General features: G+C 37.7%; 1 protein-coding gene across 5 annotated transcripts in view; it reads left to right on the forward strand.

Moving 5' to 3' along the window:
- SYT1 (synaptotagmin 1) overlaps positions 1-21,327 on the forward strand; it is a 368,604-nt gene that overhangs the window by 79,587 nt on the left and 267,690 nt on the right. For 2 of the 5 annotated variants that reach the window (XM_065669324.1, XM_065669329.1), the window contains exon 2: positions 5,206-5,314. The exons of 2 other annotated variants lie outside the window; for them this stretch is intronic. The gene's annotated coding sequence lies outside the window, so the exon portion shown is untranslated. Of the gene's footprint in view, positions 1-5,205; positions 5,315-19,320; positions 19,364-21,327 lie in introns of those variants that run through there. One more of the 5 variants, XM_065669344.1, reaches the window with a different exon arrangement.

Genomic DNA, 21,327 nt, shown 5'->3' on the forward strand with positions numbered 1-21,327 from the left:
TCTCAATGAATCTCTCTTCCAAGTTCTTGTTCGGTTTCCCTACACAACATGAACATTAAATGTTCATTTACCCCAGTATGTTTCTGAGAGTTTTGTAGATCTTCCACCTATTGGACAAAGAACCACCTTCTTATGTGTTTGTTTTGTACTTTACTCTTACTGACTTCCTTTATGGTTGCTAGTTTTCCTATATACATCAATATACCAAAGTGAGACAAAAGTGCAGTTTGAGCCCTCTGTTTTGATACGAATTACTTCAGAAGATTTCAGAAACTCAGCTTTACAGCTGAATTTTTTTGCAAACATTTTTGCAGAAGGAGAATATAATTTTTATGGCAGTGACAAGGTAGAAAATGTCAGTTGATGCTTTTCCTCACAAAACTATTGCATGCCTGGTCTGTGTGACCATTGTTCAGTAAAATGCATTGAGATTAATAATCCCATGTTTTTATTAGCACTGTGATAGGTGCTTATATTTAACACAAGTTATGTTAGAAAGCTCCAAGGATAGTGAGATAAACTGGATTTTGGTGATTGAATAGCAGCCAGGGTTTAAAATGGAAGGTGGAGACCTGATACAAGTATTAAAGGCTGGAATGATATCTGTGTATTTAAGGTTGTTTATCATGTAATAAACATAACATTTCTTGGGTTGAAGCTTAAAAATTGTGCTGCAGTGTAATTAAGAGTCATTTGCAGTAAAATAAAGAGATAATCTCTACATGTCATCTGATAAATTTAGGTCAAGGCTGACTGAAAGATCTTGCTGGTCTAGAGATGACAGGTATTTAGAGACTCCTGTGCTTGTTGCGGAGTGGAGATAACTTTAATATGCTTCAGACTGATAGAAATAGCATTTGTTTAGCACAGAAGATAAAAATACAGTCAGAAGTCAGTGAAAAAATAGTAAAGAAATATAATTACTGTCTTACAGAACTAAAAGGTTTTGGGGTTTGTGGGGTTTGTTCCTTTTTTTCTGCTGTATAGTGATGTTCCATGTTCAGTATCCTTCTATGAATCTAAAAATTCTGAACTTTAAAAAAGAAAAACCAATGCACACAATGTAGAGATACATTTTGAAAACTAGCTGAAAGGATTAAAGAATGTCTGAATCTTGGATCTCTCTAGTTTGTGTTGTTAATAAAAATATTCTGCACTGCTAACTTGTACTGTGAGCACTAAATAACAAGAGTATATTAGAGTCAAAGATGTGGTAGGTGAGCTACAGCTATAGCATTAGTATTAACAGTGGAACAGACCACAGGTGCAAATTAATTGATAGTTTTCTTCTGAACATTGGTTAAAATTACTTTGTTGACAAGATGTCCTTATATTGCGCCCACAGGTAGAGTGTCTGCTTTCTTTCAAAAACATCAAGCAATGTTTTCTGGTGGGGAAAAAAAAAATACATCTCAGCTGTCAGAAAATACACATCTGAAGGCATTTTATCCCAGTCATTTGTGGTAGGGAAGGCAGAAGGATGATATTGTGAAGTTGCTTAGATTGATACTTTTTCTTTCTGAATGTGCTTGTTTTTTATGTCATAACTGTAGGCAGTCCAATAAGTTTGCAGAATTAAATAGCCAGCGTAAGTATATGTTGCCTGCAGAGCATAATTATGCCTTCAGCCAAGAAATACCTCTCGAGGAGAAACTGCCTGGTAATCCTCATTTCAGCTAGAATTATAGAATTGAACAGTTAATCTTTTCTGTGGACATATTATTTTTTCCCAGAAAGCAATGAGAGCAAACTGATTTTATCTTCATTTTCCTGCGTTTCTTTAAACACACTTCATAAGGTCATTAACCTTTCTTGATGAGAAAGCTTTTTCCTACCATCTTTTGATACTTGCTATCTTCTTTCTCTTTGTCTTGCTGTATTTTCCCCCAAATGTTTGTATTCTGGGGGAGGTCTCTGAGAACCAGTCTTGGTGGAGAAAGACTTGTTCTTTAAATATATGCCACTAGCTTAAGTATCTTTTCATGCAGTTAAAAATGCAAGACAAATGCAAAACAAAACCCTCCCCTTTTGTTTTCAGTTTGCATCTCTGTGAAAGGCGCATAAAGATTTTCTCCAGAGACTCTTAGTATTCTGGCAAGCTCTCACTTGTGATCCATAGACTGTTGAAGTGCTGACAGATGCAGTATTATACAGAAATGCAAAGATTATATTTATGTTTCTATATGTGTCCTGCAAACCCCCCAAGCGCTCAGATCTCTCCTTGCTACTCTGTTCCAGCACGCTCAAGCCATCTGCTTGATTTTTCTTCTGCATTTGCTCTCATTAGTCATGTTCACATGTATTTCAGGCTGCTTAATTTCATTACGCAAACTATTATGCACTGTTCATCCAATAAGTGACAGAGGTTCTTTCTGCTCCCTAAGGGACTTGTAAAAAGAAGTTCTGAATGTGTAAGAAACCCTGAAAATTCTTGTTAAAACATGGACAACATTTCACTGTTACCTTTATTAACATACTAAAACTTACTTCATTGATTGAGTTACCTGTCTTTTCCTGACTCCCAAAGGCTAACTGCTGTCTCCTTAGAAATATTTGCTTCTAGCTAGGATATTTTAACACAATTAAGATCTCAAGACAGAACTAATGTCATATTTAAAAATTCCTTTCTGGTGGAGTTAGTTTTCCTGCCTGGTAGCGAGGTTGTCATTTCGGAGCAGAATGTGCTTGTGGCCATCCTTGTGAATATCCAGTAGAATTAGCAAAATCGTAAGCTTTTTAAAGGCATCAGAATTCGCAGAGGAAAGAGAGATCTTTTGTTGCTGAAGATATAAAAATCTCTGTTTGTGGTCATTGAGTGTGCTCAAGCTTCTCAAAATTACTAAGGCCAACTATGATAAGGTCATGGCATTCCCATGGAGTGACTCAATGTACGTGTGCTGCAGGAGAAAAATATATAGAAGAGTTTCCTGTGATGGCTTTTGATAACTCCTCTGTGTGATGGGGAGGAACCAGCCCCAGCAGTGGGATCTGGGACCCTGCCAGGATCCCAGTGGGCAGAAGGGTGCCAGTATGGGAGAAAACTGGTCAGTGCTGGGCTGAGGAGGGAGTTTGATGGCCAAGGTTTTATGGGCAAAGGCTATGGATTAATGGTCAACCTGGAGAGTGGTGAATAAATTGGGACATGGAGGGGGGAACTGGGACTGACCTGAGAAACAGTGAAAATTGGCAGGGAGCTCTAGGAAAGACAGATTTAATAAGGAACTGGATATCTGGACAGCAAAGGTAGAGCTGCCACCATAATTGGCATTAGCATCAGCCATCGTCCTAGCTGGAGGGAAGTGATTCAGGAAGACAGAAAAATGGAGTTCAGTGTGAGCTGTGCTTGGATATATAGGAACATATAGTATATATTGCATGCTCTAAAGAAAAAAAAAAGAAGGGGGGGATGAGGATCCATTATTAGGCATGAAAAATTATTGTTTTGTTTTTTTTTTTTTAATCTTGAATAAAGTTCACCATGAAAATCATTATTTTATTTTGAGACTGTACTCTCTATGGTATATGAATTATAAATCATTCACAGACAGAAGTGATGGATCTAGGCACTGGATAAGCATGGCACCCCACAAAAAATAGTGACTCAGAGACTATCATAAAGCCTCAGAAAGAGGCTGAATTAACCTTTGAGTGGTGGACATTGCTGCTATGTTCTTTTTTTAATGTGGTTTGCATCTAATGAGTTTGATTTTACTTTGTTGTTTTGATAAATACATTCTATCCAGACAGCCACAAGGTACAAAATAATTGTTGACTCTGAAAGCTGAAATATTTTTAACCAGCTTTTCCTGATACTTATTTCATTAAAACCCTATGTCCTGGAGTCATTTAAGGGATTTAGTCTTTCTTTTATTTTCTGATTGAAAATGTACATTGTTTGGTGGTCTGAATTCCTATTGCCCTATGACTTTGGTGACTGTAAAATCAGTGCAATGTGCCTTGCTGATATGGGCTTTATTCTCTAAAAAAATAGAAAGGAAATTATAGGTATACACATTTATAGAAAATGCCATAATTCCATCTTTTTACTGTTTTGGTTGACAATATTGATTTCTTAGTACATAAGTAGTGAAAACAATGGGAGTTTCCAAACTATTTAGAATGCCTCTAATGAACTACTGAATTATGCAGTGGTTTTTTTCTTAAAAAAAAAAAAATCTTTTCTTTTTGCTGTTTTAAATATTACCAAGACTTGCAAAATGAAATAATGATAGTATTTCTTACTAAGGAAAATAATCACAAGTGCTACGTGTAAGATGTGCAGACTGAGGACAGCTTTTATGGTGTATGATTAAGCAACTGGGCAAGGATTCAAGACATTTAAGGCTGAGTAGGTTCCTTAAACCAGACTCCTTATGTGACGTTCAGCATATTGTTGAATTTTGTGTACCTCTGCTTCTATCTGTAGAACAAGCATGTTGATACAGCTTTACTCCTATCCTTTGCCCGTCTCAGGGATTTGATTTAAAAAATCTTAAAAGATCTCTTACAGTCTTCTTCAAACAACTTCCAGCACAGTAAGCGTTCTTTCTTCACTGGAGCTTTTAGTAATAGCTATGGGGAAAAAGCAACATGAATTCTTTTTATTTACCATAAGAGACTCTACAGAAGGGAAATAGAAGAGCTGAGAAGTAGTAAGAAAAAATAAAATAAATATAATCTATAGTATAATCTGAAAAGTTCCATGAAACTGTTTGAGCCTAAACTTTGAATTTACTTAGCTCACTTTTGTCCCTTAATGCAAACTGGTTTGAAATTGTCTGGTTGAGTATAAAAGTTAAAAAATGTACAGTTATAAATCCATGTCTTTTTGGTATCAACTGAATTCATGGAGCATGTTGAGTTAAGGAACCTTGTGGGATACAGCAGTAGGAAATTATATTTGTGTGACCACTCCCCCACTGTACTTGCCTCACTGATCTACGGAAATATATAATATTGGAACACACCAAACCAGTCCAAATGAGTCCATAATGAAGAAAACTTGTTCATGTATGTTTTTTTCTTTGTAAATTAGCAATCTCATTAACTCCCATGGTAATTAACTTTTGGCAATCAGCTGAAGGGCACTGAACAAACCAAGAATGTTTAAAGGAGTTTTAAAGCAGCAGTTGTTTGTGGGCAAAGATGAAAATACAGCTGCATAGGTACTGGCAAGTGTTTACATGGAATGTCTTTCTTTTAAAGGGAGAAAAGAAACAGGATTTTTTTTTCTGAGCTGTGAAGAAACTAGAAATTGATAGAGTCTTCATTCAAGATTTCCCCGTGAAAACTGCATTGATGCCATTCATATAAGGTATTTGAAACAAACATGGATTCTATTTCCTTCCATACCCTGTTAAATGCTTTAATGCATGGTGCTTTCTGAGAAATAAAATGGAGATAGTAAATGATTGAAAGAAACAGCTTTTTCTGATGTAAAGTCCATTAGACTAGTGAACATATAATTTTGTGGTAACACGTCATATTTCTTACTGACATTAAAGTTGGAAAAATTCCTGTTTGTATGCGTTTGTTGGCTGTTCAAATAGTAGTTGTATTCTTTGCTTTCTCTCGCCATCAACTTGTGTTTTATCAAATCCCAAGCTGTCATGCTTCATTATCCATAGATGATCTTGAGCAGCCTTGCTTCAGAAAAAAATATGCTATGGCATCTGCCATTGTGTACCACTCTGCAGATCACTTCTCAGTAAGGTTTGTCTTTGATTTATACATTCAGTCATGTGTGTTCGTATATTTTTGCCTGTGAATATCCCAAGCAATGGATACGTTACACTGATTTTTCAGTTTGTAGATGTCTTCTGTGCCTTTTTAGCTAACGAGTTCAATTGGAATTAGTGTTTGTGGACCTCAGTCTCCACTAGGCAGTCGCATTGTTTCTGTAGTCATTCATAAGCGCCTGTACCAGTGATGTAGACAGGACATTGAAATTAGGACTTGTGATTATAATGTCAGTCTTGCATTCTAGATCCTATCTTTCACTTTTCTGATTTTTGGAGCCAGCAGTGAAATTTATGTCATGATTATATTAATAGAGAGCAATAATGTCTAGATAGAAGTATATTTACCAAAGACGTCTTTATTTCCTGTAAGGTAATTACATTGATAAGAGACGTACTCTTTTTTGAAAGACAATTAGTAAAACTGTACAGTGCTCATAGAGATTAGTAGATAAAAGTCCTCTTCATTCTAGTAATTTACATCTCCATGTAACTGTTGTTGTAAAGGAAAAAGGAGCACACATTTTTAGGGATGTTCTAAAGTTATTTTACCACTATTCTGTTTTGGTGGTACAACATTTGGAAGTTAATTTGTTACACTGCTGCTGTTAATGCTTCATCTGAAAAGACTTGTTTCAGCGATCAACAGTGAAAATGTATCACTACCCATTTTAGGCTTGATTCAGTACTTCTTAACTTGAAACTATATGAAATTGGTCAAGCTGTTTTTAGGAAATTGCATGGATACTTTTCTGAATATGTTAAATCTAAGAAACAATGAATGCTATAGCCTAGATAGGCAGTCTTCACACCGCTGCTTTGATGTTTTCTCCAGGGATGAGGAGAGTAAGAGAAACAATCTTGTTCTGTTACGATTCCTTATAATTGCCAGGCTTTATGCAATTTCAGTGAAATGTTACACTAAACCCACTCCTTTTAATGGAGGAAAAGAGTTTCTGCATAGACTGAAAACATTTAGAGGGCTTCTGTTTACGTTTTGCAGTTCCTACGCCAATTAATTGTTTATACTTGAAGGGGCTTCAAGGCTTCATTTAGGTTAGAGCTCTTTAGGCTTTTTCTGTTTGTGCAGATGTTTCAGAGAGATCTTGTGGAAGTGGGGATCATTCAGAGGTCAAATGAAAAGCAACAACATATAAAGACAATGAAATGTCAGGGCACTTCTCAATGAAAGTTCACAAAACAAGTGAAGAGCCATGTGAAAATGCAAAGCAGTGTGTCCTCAGAGTAAATTGTCCCCAAAGAAAATAACTCACTTGGAAAGAATAATACTATGTGTTTGTGTTGTAAGACCAGATTGTTGTGAGACTAGCTCTGAATGTGTGACTTTAGCAGTGGCTGTCATTCTGCCCAAAGTCTACCTTTTATTTTCAGTAACAAAACACAGTACAGTTCTGTGCTGAACATGGAGAAAGGAGGGGGAGAGAGGGATATTGAAGAAAAGTATTTTATTTTCTAATTCCCCTGCACCTGTTCTCGTTCCGCCAAAGCTTGCAAATGACTTTTGATTGAAGTAGTAGTGTGTTCATCACAGTGATAAAATTAATTTCCATCTGTGTTCACTATTATGTGTGTCTCAGTTACAGACAGTTTCTTCTGAGAATATGAAATACTGTCTAGGACTGTGTCTGGGAGTAAGTCACCAACGTTATAACTCAAACTAATTTAAATGAGGGCAAATGTTTGGGCATCTGAGAGCTGAATTTCCATTTGAACAATAGCTTGAAGGACTCCATACACATTTGACTGTCTCATGCCCTAAAGTGGATTGCTACTAAAGAGTTTATCCACACATACCCATGAGCTACAATAAGATTCACGGGAATGTGAAACAAAATAAAGTTGTCTGTAAGGTAAATATTAAGTGGAAAAGCAAATTAAAGAAAGAGTGGAATAAGAGTGAATCCAGGAGAATTTTAGAACAGATCTACACTGGGAATACGAGAATGCAACAAAACCTGAAGATCTGATGCAGAAATCTGAACTAGAAATGCTTCTTAATCTGTCACCGAAAACTGTAGATGTTTTTTAATAGGTCTCTGAGTGTTGTTGATGTCTATATAACCCTTTACAATTTGAGTTGAATGGATACTGTAATAAACAGTCAGTAGAAAATATCTTCTGAGACTTTCTGAGTATTAGGGAGTGCTTACTGAAACACAAAGTAATTTCAGATGGTTAAGCAGAGTCCTCCTATTTAAAAAGTCCATTGAATTGGTTAAGGAAAAAATAATCCTTTATATGTTTTAGATTTATCTTTAATGCTATTTTCCACTTAGATATTTATGGTGTGTTGATTTTGGTGTTATTTTTTGGCTTGTATTTTGTGATAGCAACAAGGATGAAAGCAGTTCTTCTCTTACAGGAGCTATTACTTCCACTGTAGTTGCTTTGGACATGCTAGAAATGCAGTGTGGTGCTTGGGTTAGTACTGGCGGAATCTCCACAGAGCGCAAAGGAAGGCTGTAAATAAGCAGTACAGGTCCAGAACCAGAGTGCCACAGACTAGCCATTCTCAAAGGTCTGACCCCACCTAGTTCAAGAAACCTTGTCAGTTGTGAATTCTTTCCCTTTTTCTTGCCTAAGTAGTATTTTGTTTTTAGCCCACTAATGAAAACAAGAAGGAAATCCTGGAATCCCTGTTTCATTCTCAAGCTTGTAAAACTCCACTGACTGTGGTGGAGCATGTGGGGCTACAAATAAATTTCAATTTCAGTCAGTGTGTTTTGCTGGTGGGGAAAACTGGTGATTAATTTTAGGACCTTATACTCAGCATACCTCAGTGAAAGAAAATACCTTACAAGGTAATGTTAAATAGCTCCCTACAATATAGAGGATGTTACTTTTGTGTTCTCTGAATTGGTTGAGAAAATTTATGCTTTCCTAAGTTATTCCAGATTTGGGTTTTTTTTTTTGTCTTTTAAATATTTAGTACATTTTCTGGTCAGCAAAGTCCTATCTGCTGGAAAGATGTTTGTGTATTATCATGGGACAGCTCAAAAATCAAGAAATTAAGGACTAACACATTGTTGTAATGAACACCAAAACTATAGGTGACCAGTGTTGCCAGAGTTTGCAGACTTGTCTCAGAGCAAAGATTGTTAGACTGTAAACCTGTCTCTGAAAACACAGATATATGCACAACTTCTTTGTCTTTTTCCTGTACTTTTTGACCTCCTTTTTTTTCTGAACTAACACTTCATTGCTCTTCTGGGAACCAACATTCAGCTGATAAATTAAAATCTCTAGGTTATAGATGGATACATTTTGCCTCCTTTAATAATTTCCATCTTAGAGGGAAACCACTAAGCAACAGTGAAAACTGAATTTTACATAGATCTGTGGTGCACGCAACCGTTAAAAATAGGGAAAACAATAAATGCAAAATTTACTTTAATTAATTTGTTGAAATTTATTAAACTGTGTATAACCTCCTTAGCTGAAAGTAACTTCAGCCATCTTATACTGGCAACATAGGCTGTAATGAGATTTCTGGGTTTCAGCAATTAAGGATAAATCAGACATACCAAAGGCATTTTGGGGGAAAAGAAAATTTTACAAAGCAATGCAGTCAAGTGTAGGACTGGCCCTCCTTATAAGAAGGAGAATAAAATTGCTGGTGCAAAAAAAGGCTTCTTTCTTCCCACAGTCCTGCATTTATTGTGTTACAGTCTAAACCAGCAGCAATTATACATAAGCTGTTAAACAAAATGAGAACAATCAACAGTCAGCTCAGTGAGCCAGAGGTGGTACTTGGATTTCTTGCTGTTTCTCTCAGTCAATCTCAGCATCAGTGATGGTCAGAAAATAGATGCTCATTCTCCTGCATATGTTTATGTGGCGGGGGAGGACATGAATTTTCTTTCCTTTTTTGGAAGGCAAAAAATAAAAACCAGATTTGGTAAAAGCTAGATTTATGGGGAAAGCATGAACCTGCACTACACATCATACCTGGGAAGAGTATAGGGTTTTTTTAACTGGCTGCGTAAAAGGCCCATCAGATTACTACAAGATGAAGCCAAGAAGCTGGCAAAATTCAAAACAGTTTTGAATTTATATGGCAATAAGAATTCTATCAGTAGGTTATTGCAAGATTTTAGGGGGAAGAAAAAGAGGCACATGTAGGGCAAAATAAATGGATAAGTGGGTAGGATATTCTTTCATGGAATGAATGATTTTCCAGTTAACTACTGCAGAAGGTCACACACTTTTTTAAATTATTTATGTTGTCATTTGTCAGAAAAAGCATACAAGAGGAGGTAGACCATAAATTTTGGTTCAGAAAGTCCTCTGGTCCTATCAGAGGTTTGTTCAAGTGATGTAGAAAAAGTTTGGTGATAAATTGGCTCGGCAGGGTATTTCTGATCATCTTTATATCTGAGTAAATCAGGGTGGACATTTTAAGTAACCACGGTTTAAAGTTAGGGGAAGAGCTGTAATCCAAGTCTAATGAGGATAGTTATTTTCAGAATCGTGAGCTTGAAATAGTCCAAGGGGGTAGTTTCATGATAGTAGAAAATGACATTTTTACTGGAAGTGATGGTCTTATGCTCCGTTTTTGTTCCAGCACTAAAAGTTAACAGTTTTCAGCCAGATAAGCCTTACTGCTGCCACACAAGGAATAGCGCAGTGATGTGAATATGCGAAGTAGGGCAGGATCTCTTTTGGCAACAGCAAAGTCTTAAATCAGTTTAAGCAGCTTCTGAAACCACTCCAGAACTCTGAGCCTCCACAGAAGGTGGCTGGGGGCAGTGTGTGCTGACACCACCATTTACTTTCTGTGTAGCAAGTACTGCTCACCTCACTATTATAGCAAATGTGCTTGGCATTGTAATGAAAAATGACCTTCAGTCACTTTTGTATAATTGGACTGCCAAAATCAGTAAAAATAGTTCCCGCATCTGATCCCAAGCGTGGTGGGTTGTCCTTGGTTGGGTGCCAGGCCCCCACCCAGCTGCTCTTGCACTCCTGTTCTCAACAGGACAGGGGGAGGAAATAAAGTGGAAAAGCTCGTGGGTCAAGATAAAGACAGGAGGTCACTGACCAATTGCCATCACAGGCAAAACAGACTCGATTTGAGGAAGATTAATTTAATTCATTTCCAGTTAAATAGATTTAGATGGTGAGAAACAAAAATGAAAACTAAATCACCTTCTTCCCTCATTTCTAGGCTAAACTACACTCCTCCATTCTCTTCTGCTTCCCTACCTGAGCTGAGCAGAGGTGTGGGGAATGAGCACTGTGGTCAGTTCATACTAGTTGGTTTCTGCTACTCCTTCCTTCTCCCACTTTTCCACTTTTCCAGCATGGGGTTCTCCATGGGCTGCAGTCCTTCGAGAACTGCTCCAGCGTGGCCTTTCCTTGGGCTGCAGCTCCTTCAATGCATATGGTATGATACCACCATGTTCCACTATTTAAAGGGTGGCTACAAAGAAGACTTCCTTTTTACAAGGAGTTGCATGAAAAAGACAAGGGGTAATGGCCATGAGTTACTCCTGGGGAGATTCTGACTGGACACAAGAGGAAATCCTTTTACAAAGGGAACACTCAGCCATTGGAATAATCTCATTAGGGAAGTGGTGGATTCCTCAGCGTTGGACACTTAAGATTCAGCTGGACAGGGTGCTGGGACATCTAGTTGAGGTCATCCTTTGCCAGAAAGGTTGGACCGTATGAACCTTGAGGTTCCTTCCAGACTGGTATTTTGTGGTTCTGTGATACTATATCCATGGGCTGCAGGGGCACAGCTACCTCACCATGGGCTGCAACACGGGCTGCAGTGGCATCTCTGCTCCGGTGCCTGCAGCACCTCCTGCCATCTTCCTTCTCTCACCTCAGTGCTCACAGGGCTGTCTCTCACAGTTTTATTCCCTCACTCCTGGGCAGGTTTTTTTTCCCTTAAGCACACTTTCCCAGAGGTGCCAGCACCTTGTCTGAGACGCTCAGCTGTGCCCTGAGGGGGGTCAGTTGGAGCCAACTGGAACTGGCTGTGTCCAGCACCTCATAGGGCCCCTGCAGACCCCCTAGGCACTTGCACCCCAGACTCAAAATTGCCTCTCAAACAGTTCAAGCAGCCAGTGAAAGCAAAGACTATTTTCTTAGGATAGTCTGGAAAACCTAAGGGGCTTTTTCCCTAACCTGATCTCACAGACATCTGTTTTCCAATAGCAGTCCAGTACCGACTGCAAGGGAGCTCTTGTCTCTAAACGCCTCTGTAACTATAAACAGGATATATCACACCACATGTTTTAAGGAAATACTACTTGTGCTTATAGTAGATAGAATGTTATTTTCATGTTTTTGTACTTATCCATACTGATATGGAGTATGGCTGAAAATTCGTGCTAGAAATGCAGACTAGTAGCGGGGTTTTTTTTGCCACACTGCAATTTGGAGCCCATCTGTCATGCGACACAGCAAGTTCAGTGCACAGATCATGGTGTGGCAGAATTTTTGTCTGTAAGCGTTTGTACTGGCATTGAAAAGAACAAAATTAAATTGTTGTCCTTCCTCTAAAGTATTAAAAAAATATTTGCCTTCCATATCACTTCAAATACAGAATTTGTGTGTCCCAGAAAATGTGAAAAAGAGAGAAATGGGTGCCAGGGTGCAGGCGAGCCCTGGCTCTGGCAAGGAGGTGGATAAACAAGTCTCCAGTTTGAGTCAACGCATAGAATCATAGCATGGTTTGGGTTGGAAAGGACCTTAAGATCATCTAGTTCTACCCCCCCTGCCATGGGCCAGGACACCTCTCACTAAACCATGTCACCCTTCTGGTGCCCAGCTCTGCTTCTGGGGCTGCCCCTTCTTTACCATCATTTAGGACGCTGTCCTGAGAGAAATGAATCCTCTGCTGTTCTGGTGCTTTTTCTTTGATAAACCAGGTGAATACCAGTTCGTGCTGTATTATGTATAACTTCTGTCTCTGGGTGTGAGAAAGGTGGTAGCCCAACCAGGGTGATACATTGTCCTTTACAGCATGACAAACTCGTTGGAACTGTTGGCACAAACAACTGTTTTATTTTGTTCTCACGTTAAAAAAAGATGAGGCATGAAACCTTGTGTATTTTTAAAATACGAATTCTTATCTGTGTCTGACAGATCTCATCACTATGAGAGGTCCCAAATTTGTGCTTCTCTCTAAAATTTAATTATCTGGCACTTTCCAACAGCAGCTTGTCTGCTACTGACATGTAAAATTTCATTTTGTTCAAACATCTTTTGTGTGTATGTCTCCTTGATATTGATAACACAGGCTTGTGATAATGCTTATCTCCTTTTGATTCTGAAAATGTAATAAAGAAGGAAAACACAAAGTAATAGCTATATGTATTGGTTAGGCAGACATCAATCAAGTCTTTACATCAGACTTAGCTTTTCAGATATCTCTAGAAACAAAGATCATAAAAGCAGCTTTAAGGAAGGCAAACGTGCCCACAAAGCCAAATAAATCATTGTCCAAACAAGGAATGAACCAAGACAGATTGTTCATGTTCACTTGTGAGTCTCTTTGTTCCCTTTTCCAAATAGTTTCCTGAACAAATTGTTAATTACTAATTACCATGGTTATCTATCTCTCTTCATAACTGGACTCTTCAAGGTATATGAGGCTTTGGGCCATTCCCCAAATTCTGGAGGATGTGATGTGTATAAGAATTCAATGATGAGAGGAAAAGTAGTCTTAATAATCTGTTGTTTATAGATAACAGTAGTCAGCTGAAAAAGAAATGTGGAATTGCAAATACATAGAGCTTGACCTTGTCTGTAAAAGAAATCAGTCATTAAAGATCTAGGGATATAAATACAAGCAACTTACATGTACTTATGTGCGAGTATTTGGGGTAAGACGTAAACATATCATAGGGAAATAGGAAATTTTTAGGGGTTTTTGTTCCAGTATGTGCAAAGTTTTATTTGTACAGTGTTTGTTTGTGTCGTGGTTTAAGCCCAGCCGGTAACTCAGAACCACACAGCTACACCTGAACCCAGGACAGTTTGCAAGACACAGTATCTTTTCCTTTTTTTTTTTTTAACATACATTTCTCGATTGTATGGTGCTGTATGTGCACGATGATCCTCTTTATGGGGCTTTGACTTTATATCTCTTGGTTTAAGCTACCCTGTGTGCCACAGAAGACTGCATGGTATGACCTGCTTCTCCAGAGAAGCAGAGGTAGAAACCAGGTTTTCCTGAGCTCATCAGATGATTGTCTAAAAGCTTGTGTGAAAGAAAAAGGAAGGTGCACACAGCTGTGTAAGAACCATACCGCTGATGATCAGAGTACAGGCGGGGAAGATGTAGATGCACTGATCAGGGATTATATGTTTTCGTTAGTCAGAGAAAGCTCATATTGAATAGCTAATGCTGTTCCAATATTACTTCCCAGACCAGGTTCTGCTTGTATTGTGGCTTCCAAGTAGTTTGTTATGGTACTGCCAACAGAGAACCTCCTGACGGGATTCTGTGATTCTGTGTGATTCTGTGACCAGAGCACATGAGGCTGTGCAGCTGGAACTAAAATAAAAAGCTCTGAAATGACCCGCTGTTACTCCTCATATACCCCAGACAGCATCCAAGGGAGGACATGTCATGCACCCTGCCCAGTGGCTTTTTTATATGTGCATATAGGAGAGAGGATGGACAGGAAGATACGTTATGGCAAATGCCAGTACAGCCAGCAGGTGGGACAGTCAAGGACATCTGGTATATTTGCTTTAATAATAATGTTTGAAGTATACTGGAATAGTACTAAAAAAAGTTGCAGAGGGAGCAGGTGGAGACAGGAGAGAGAGCTTCCTTCTTTTCATACAGTTCCATCGCTGTGTTGGGAACAGATGGCTGCAGTGAAACAGGATCCCTTTCCATTCTGTAGCCCTGAATGCCATTCTTTTTAAAATGTAGTTTTTGTGGAGAAATTATCCACATTAAAGGCAGAAAATGCAGCTTTACTTTTCAGGGGCAGAGGACATGTATTACAGCACATGGTCATCCCTGGAGTATGTGATTAGTTTTGTCAGGGAAGATGTGAGTTAGCTTTAGTGTATTTTGTGAGAGATGGCTGTTACTCCTTTTATTTGGCAACAGAAGTCTAACCTGCAAGGGTTGGAATTTCCTCGCACTGCAGAAATAATGGCAGTTAAATAAGATTGACAAATTGCTTCAGCACAAAATAGTTATATGTGAAGGGTGTTGGCTGCCATATATCATTCCACTGCTGGAAAACTGTGTGTAATTCATATATGAGGGTAGGCCTGACATGCTTGTAAGCTCAAACTCTGTTTATTTTGTAAATACACAGTTGTTTACAACAAAATAATGTACAGAGGAAAAAAAAAAAGGATCTTTTCAGTCTCTCTGTACTACTGTGCATTCTGCCACTTCTTTCACTAGCAACCACATGGTTATTTCTAGAGCAATACGTTCCCCATATGTGCTGCTGAGAGAGAGATTCAGCTATGGTACAGTGAACAGTGTTTTAAAATGTGCATTCTGTGGTCATTTATAAACTGCGTGGAAGTCAACCAAACTTGCAAGTCTCTGTCCTGTGATCTTGTATGGAGAATGTTAAATAATACATGTGAGAAACATACATTCATGCATGCAGCTGCATGTGTATAATGCAGGCTCATGCTTATGGCTGCTCAGGCACGTTTGTTCTTGAGCAGCATGAGGAAGGTGGATAGATAATGCTAACCTGCCAGTTACTGAGTCATTTTTGTGTCTGTGAGTCAACTGTTTCCATTACAAATCAATACATTTTCTGTAAACAGGAAGAATGTGAAAGACATTATTTTGATTAGGGTAATTTTTACATGAACTTCTTCAGCCTACTCTTTTTTTGTGTGTCTTAGAAGGCTTTATTGACTGTTACATACTAGCAACCTGTGTTTTGATGACACAAAAATCTGGAGACCTCTTTTCATGTCGTTTTGTCGACAGTGACATAGGCTATGCTATTAACCCGGCTTTTGTAAAAAACCCAAACTTTATTGAAATCAGAAGTTAACAGTGGCATGGTAACAGTGACACTGTGGATAAACTGGTTTGAGTAAACTGGAAGGTGATTCAAACTGTTTGTCTGTGGAAAATTTAAGAAAGTAAAATATTGAAGCATAGAGGTTTGTAAGTGCTAGGGCCGAGTTCTGCCCCTTCTCAAGGGATCACTTTCTCCCAGTGGGGTGGGAACAGCAGAAATCAGCAGCTCTTCCTTTGCCTCAAATACCACATTCTGAGAGGTAGAGGTGCCTGGCGGGCGATCTTCTACATAACCTGTGTCTGGGCATATTCTTTTGAATCCGTGAATTCCCTGATTGAATATTTCTTAGATTACAAACTATTGACAGGGAGGGAGGATGTTTCACTCATATGTAAGTAATTTCCAGTGAAATCCGTGAGTTCCATTCTCTTTTCAAAACCACTGCAACCACAGGTTAGCAGTGGTTGAATTGTGCTTCACATAGGCGTCACAGCCAGTCACCCTGATCTACCCTGAGGTTTATAGATGAGGATATATGTCAACAAATTAGTAGCCAAAAAGCATCCAAAGTAAGTTTTTTTTTAATCAATTCAAGTGTTGTATACAGATCTTGTAAAAGGATGACACCTTGAAATACACGTTATATCCCACTTGAGAATTGTTGAGCCAACTTTTGCATGTTTGGTGATATTGATTTTAGTGGAACAAGTTATGGGATAAGATGCTAGCCAAACAGGTCACTGTCAGCAACTGATGAACTCAGTGCTTGGCTAGGACTGGAGATAAATCTGAATCTAGTTAAAATTACAACATGATGTTCATTAGCTTCAGAAAGGGTGATTCTTGAGATAAAGTGTTGCTATCGCCCAACGTGTTAAATAAAGCAGTTGGACTAAGCAGGTGGTGGGCAGAGATCAATGACTTTCCATTAAACAATAGGTAATTTCTCAGTAGGAAATTACTCACATTCCCAAAAAGGGTTGCGTACCAAATACGCTGGTGTAGAATTGTAAGAAATGTTCTGGTTAAGTGTGTTTGCTCTAGAAACACAAAAATGCAGAAAATCTGACAGAGATTTTGAAGGGTGATCTTATTTATTCTATCTCAAGGCTTCATTGTACTTGATGTTGCATACACATAAGGTCTCAGCTTTACAATGAAGTTCACTACTGACTTACTCATGTGATGAATGTTTCCCAGTGCTACAGTGGAGCTGTACTGTTCTAAAATACCACCCTTATGTATGACATGAAGGCTGTTGAAGGTTGATGTCTTCATATACTTATATCTGCTTCCATAGGATTTTGTGGGAAAAATGTGTACTAGATAAGGGTACAGACGCAGATACATTATACTCAGCCTTTTTAATTGAATCTTGTATAAACCTCCTTATACAAATTGAGGAAAAAAATCCATTATCTTTGCTTTTCATTTAGGCACATGATGACCTATTTCAGATTGAAAACAGAAGTGTCAGTGTTGGGAGTTGTTTTTCCAGCATTTCCAGTATAGTTGCTTCAAGTTTTACATGCTGTATTTATTTTTGTGTGTGTGTGTGTCTCAAGCTTTATTCAGCAGCTCCTGAAGTTGTTCTTCCAGTAATAGGTGACCTAACAGTGGACTGAAGTGAGATGACGAGGAGGGATGGGTTTGTGCCTTGACCCTTCTGATAGATGGTGTCTTCCCTCAGAACATCATGTCCAACCTGTTCATTTGACTTGGCCTGTGTTTTGTTTACCATAGTGCATTGGTGTTAAAAGCTGGTCAGCATTTCAAGAGCTGACCGATTAGCACTTTGGTTGTCCTTGCCTGGAGGGTAGGAAAAACTATCTGAAGAGGAGGACCAAGGGCTAGAAGTGGTTACACTTCCTGCTATTCAGTTTTTCCATCTAGACATCACAAGTACGTGAAATTGGATAAGACTTCCTGAATTTTTAAACACAAATGGTTGTTTATGTCTGTAAACATTCCTGTCTTGATTTGATAGTATCTTACACCTACCCAACATGGTAATTTGCAGAAGATAGTAAAACCGGTCTGACATATAGGGATGCTGGGGAGGGACTCTTTGTCAGGGACTGTAGTGACAGGACAAGGGGTAATGGGTTAAAGCTTAAACAGGGGAAGTTTAGACTGGATATAAGGAGGAAATTCTTTCCTGTTAGGGTGGTGAGACACTGGAATCGGTTGCCCAGGGAGGTTGTGAGTGCTCCATCCCTGGCAGTGTTCAAGGCCACGTTGGATGAAGCCTTGTGTTGGATGGTTTAGTGAGAGGTGTCCCTGTCCATGGCAGGGGGGTTGGAACTAGATGATCTTGAGGTCCCTTCCAACCCTAACCATTCTATGATTCTATGACTCTATGATTCTATAATGAGATATGAGTGAGGGTTAAGAAAAAATAGGTAATCATAAGAAATAAATAATAGAGAATTATTTTTTCCTGAGGTTTTATGTATATATGATAGATATCAGTGGCCTAGGCAGTGCCTCTACATGTTGATACTGCTTTCTGTTGATAAATTTCTAGTCTGCTTCACATGTAGATGGAACTGTTTTTTAATATTCAAAAGGAAACAATGTTAAGGAAAAGGAGACAAAAGGAAACCATGTTAAGACAAGAATATATTTTTTTCTCATAATGCGAAGCTTATCAATGTTTTTGTTTTTTTATGGTTTGGTGTTTAGTTTTTATTCTTTTTAGCAAACTATGTTGGTTTTGTTGTTATATTTTGGGTTGGTTGGGTTTTTTTTGGGGGGCGGGCACTTTTATTCCATTTTAAAAGTGTAAGAATATTGTTTGCATGGATTAAGATGAATGATAGGGTTAACTAACAGGTTTGCACTGGAAAATGTTAAGGTTTTATAATTTTTCTTGAAGTAATCCTTCCTTGTTGATGATCTACATAATAAAATAATTTATATTTTTAGGAGGCAGGGCACAGCAGAAAAATTACAAATTATTATTTTGTAAGTCTAGTATATATGATATCTGTTATGCTACAAAAATACATAATTAAAAACACTTCAAAATAGTTTCACTCTGAATGCAAATTGTGGAAGAAATCGCATGGAAAGAGTCAATTCTTCAATAAAACATGCCAGAGCAGTATCCCAGTCAGTTAGCTGGAGTAGTAAATTAAAACTCATTGCGCCATATGCTTTCCATGCAATCTTCATAATTTACTTTTATGAATAACTTTGTCTTGTAGGTTTGGTATTGAAGACACAATAGCAACATAATTCTAGCTTCAAGATGAAGGATTGAGTATCCTGCATCTAAGCCTCAAAGAGTAATTTCTGTCTATGCCTATTTTTGAAAGTATGCTTAGGATAATTTTTTTTCAGTAACTTCTTTGCTGCTCTTGAAACTATGTGGCTCTTAAGTATCAATTTCAAAATTCAGGTGATTATACTGTAAACAGTCTGATTTGGTATTTATTGAGTTGTCCTGAACCCTTGCCTCCAGCTGATTCAATTTATATTCCTTGTAAACATTAGCAGTGCATGTAGTATAACCTTGCTAAACACTAAATTTATTTGATGATTACATTGTCTCTGGTGCTGAATTCTTGCAGGAGACACAGATGAATGTCTTGCCCTTCACCCATCCTGAGAAACCTGATGAAAGGAGTAAGAGTAATTAAAGTTCTTTCTAAATCATTAATTTGTTCATGAAAATCATGCATGTGTATATCTGTTGGATAGCTCTCTATATTTATTTTCTATGTTTGCAGAAAAGGAGTGTTTATATATATACACACAGAGATGTTTCCATTTATTCATGTACGTATATATATATATATATATATATATATAGGCATGTGGCAATCTTCAGCAGTCTGCTGATAATATGGGGATAAATTTATATTGCAGAAATCTCTCCTGGGATTGTGTAAGAACTTTTCCATATTGTGACCACAGCCATAATGTATCTCACATTTATAGATGTGAGCCATGTTTATAGAATGCATAATACAGAAAGCAGGTAGTTCATATTTTTTTGTGGTAGTTTTCAAAACAAGTTGAGCAATGGGAGCATCCACTTACAAATAAGTGTGAAATAAGAAAACATCATTTTATAGCAGCTCACTTTTGTCTTTGATAGGCTTCACAGCATTAAATAGGTAGTGGTAGGCTATCTGATACAGTGCTGGCTTTCAACATATGTTGCATTTTAGACTGTGTAAACATTAAACTTACCTTTTTAAAGTTTGAAGTGAAAAGGTACCTGCATCCAGCCTCGCTATTAAGCAGCTCCTCTAATTTGTATTTGACAAGAAAGTAAACATGAAATAGGAATCCTGTAATGTATACCTAGTTAAGATGTCTAAAAAGTAAAAAAATATGTCACCTAGGTTTTGGGTTTTATTTATAGCATTCCCATTTTGTTTGTGGTGGAATGAGAATTGTTTAGATGTTTCTGATCAGAAAGCTCAGTAATATTTTCAGTGAATTGGGAGCAAGAAAGAGCCAATATTTTCTTGCATCTACTGAAAGTTCCAGCTTATACAAATATTTTATGGGTAGGGGTAACTTTTTACATACTGAAGGGGGCCATTATGGCAGAAAACTATAATGTAGTATGAAATAAGAATAGCAAACAAAATATATGAAAGGGTTTGTGGATACAGAAGTATGAGAAAGTGTTAACTAATGCCCCAAAACAACAGATCCCTTGTGGTCACAGTTGTGTATCACTCACTTTCAGAAGCATTTTTTCTTAATTTGTTTCTCTAGGAGATGGTAATTTTTACTAGCAGTGCTCCTCACAGCATGTATTTCTAATCTGATTTAGTTTTTCCTTCTCATTTATGTTAATAATCTTACTTGATGATCTGATCTTAAAACTGACTTTTTCTTCACTCTTCTTCCTGTGTGTTCTTTTCCTTTCACTTTAACTGATCATAGTTAATTTTTAATTTGAATTACCAACACCTCTGTTAATGTCTGGCAGCTTTTGTTGTGAGTGTTACTAAAGATAAGACTGTGTCTGAAGAGAAGGCTTTTCAAATCCCCTACATGCTTTCTTCCTGTAGAGACAAAACTTCTGTCTGGCTTTTCTCTTTGTGTGGTAAACTCTTACTTCCTTATCTCAGAGTATTTCTGAAGTACCAAATACACCCCAGAAAAAGCAGTTGTGAAAATGTCTATGAATTACTTCAGGCCAGTGTTAGAAGATTACTTGCTATTAGTACAGTTGAAATAGTCCTGTAACACAAGCAAAAAGGTTTATGTTGGAACATCATTAACTCATGAATGGAATTTCATATTGGGTTTGCCCATAGACTGGGCTCTTATTGTATAAGCCCAGATGTTTTTCAGATAACATGTATTTAGATTGACATGGAATACAAATTCAATCAGTCTCTGCTTTAGGATCTTGTAGCTAAACAAGATGCACTTAGAAGTCTGTGGGAAATGCTTTTATTACAGAATTACCTGATTTGTTTCATTACTATATGTTGCTGAGATGGAAAGATTAATTTAGCTCATGTGAGTTAGAGTTTGTGATTCCATGAAATTGATTTTTTAGAATTATATGAATATGGTTATATTGGGACTAACAAAGATCAGATTGTTTGGGAGAAGCTTGA

Source organism: Lathamus discolor, chromosome 1 (genome assembly GCF_037157495.1).
Source record: "Lathamus discolor isolate bLatDis1 chromosome 1, bLatDis1.hap1, whole genome shotgun sequence".
Taxonomy (NCBI): domain Eukaryota; kingdom Metazoa; phylum Chordata; class Aves; order Psittaciformes; family Psittacidae; genus Lathamus; species Lathamus discolor.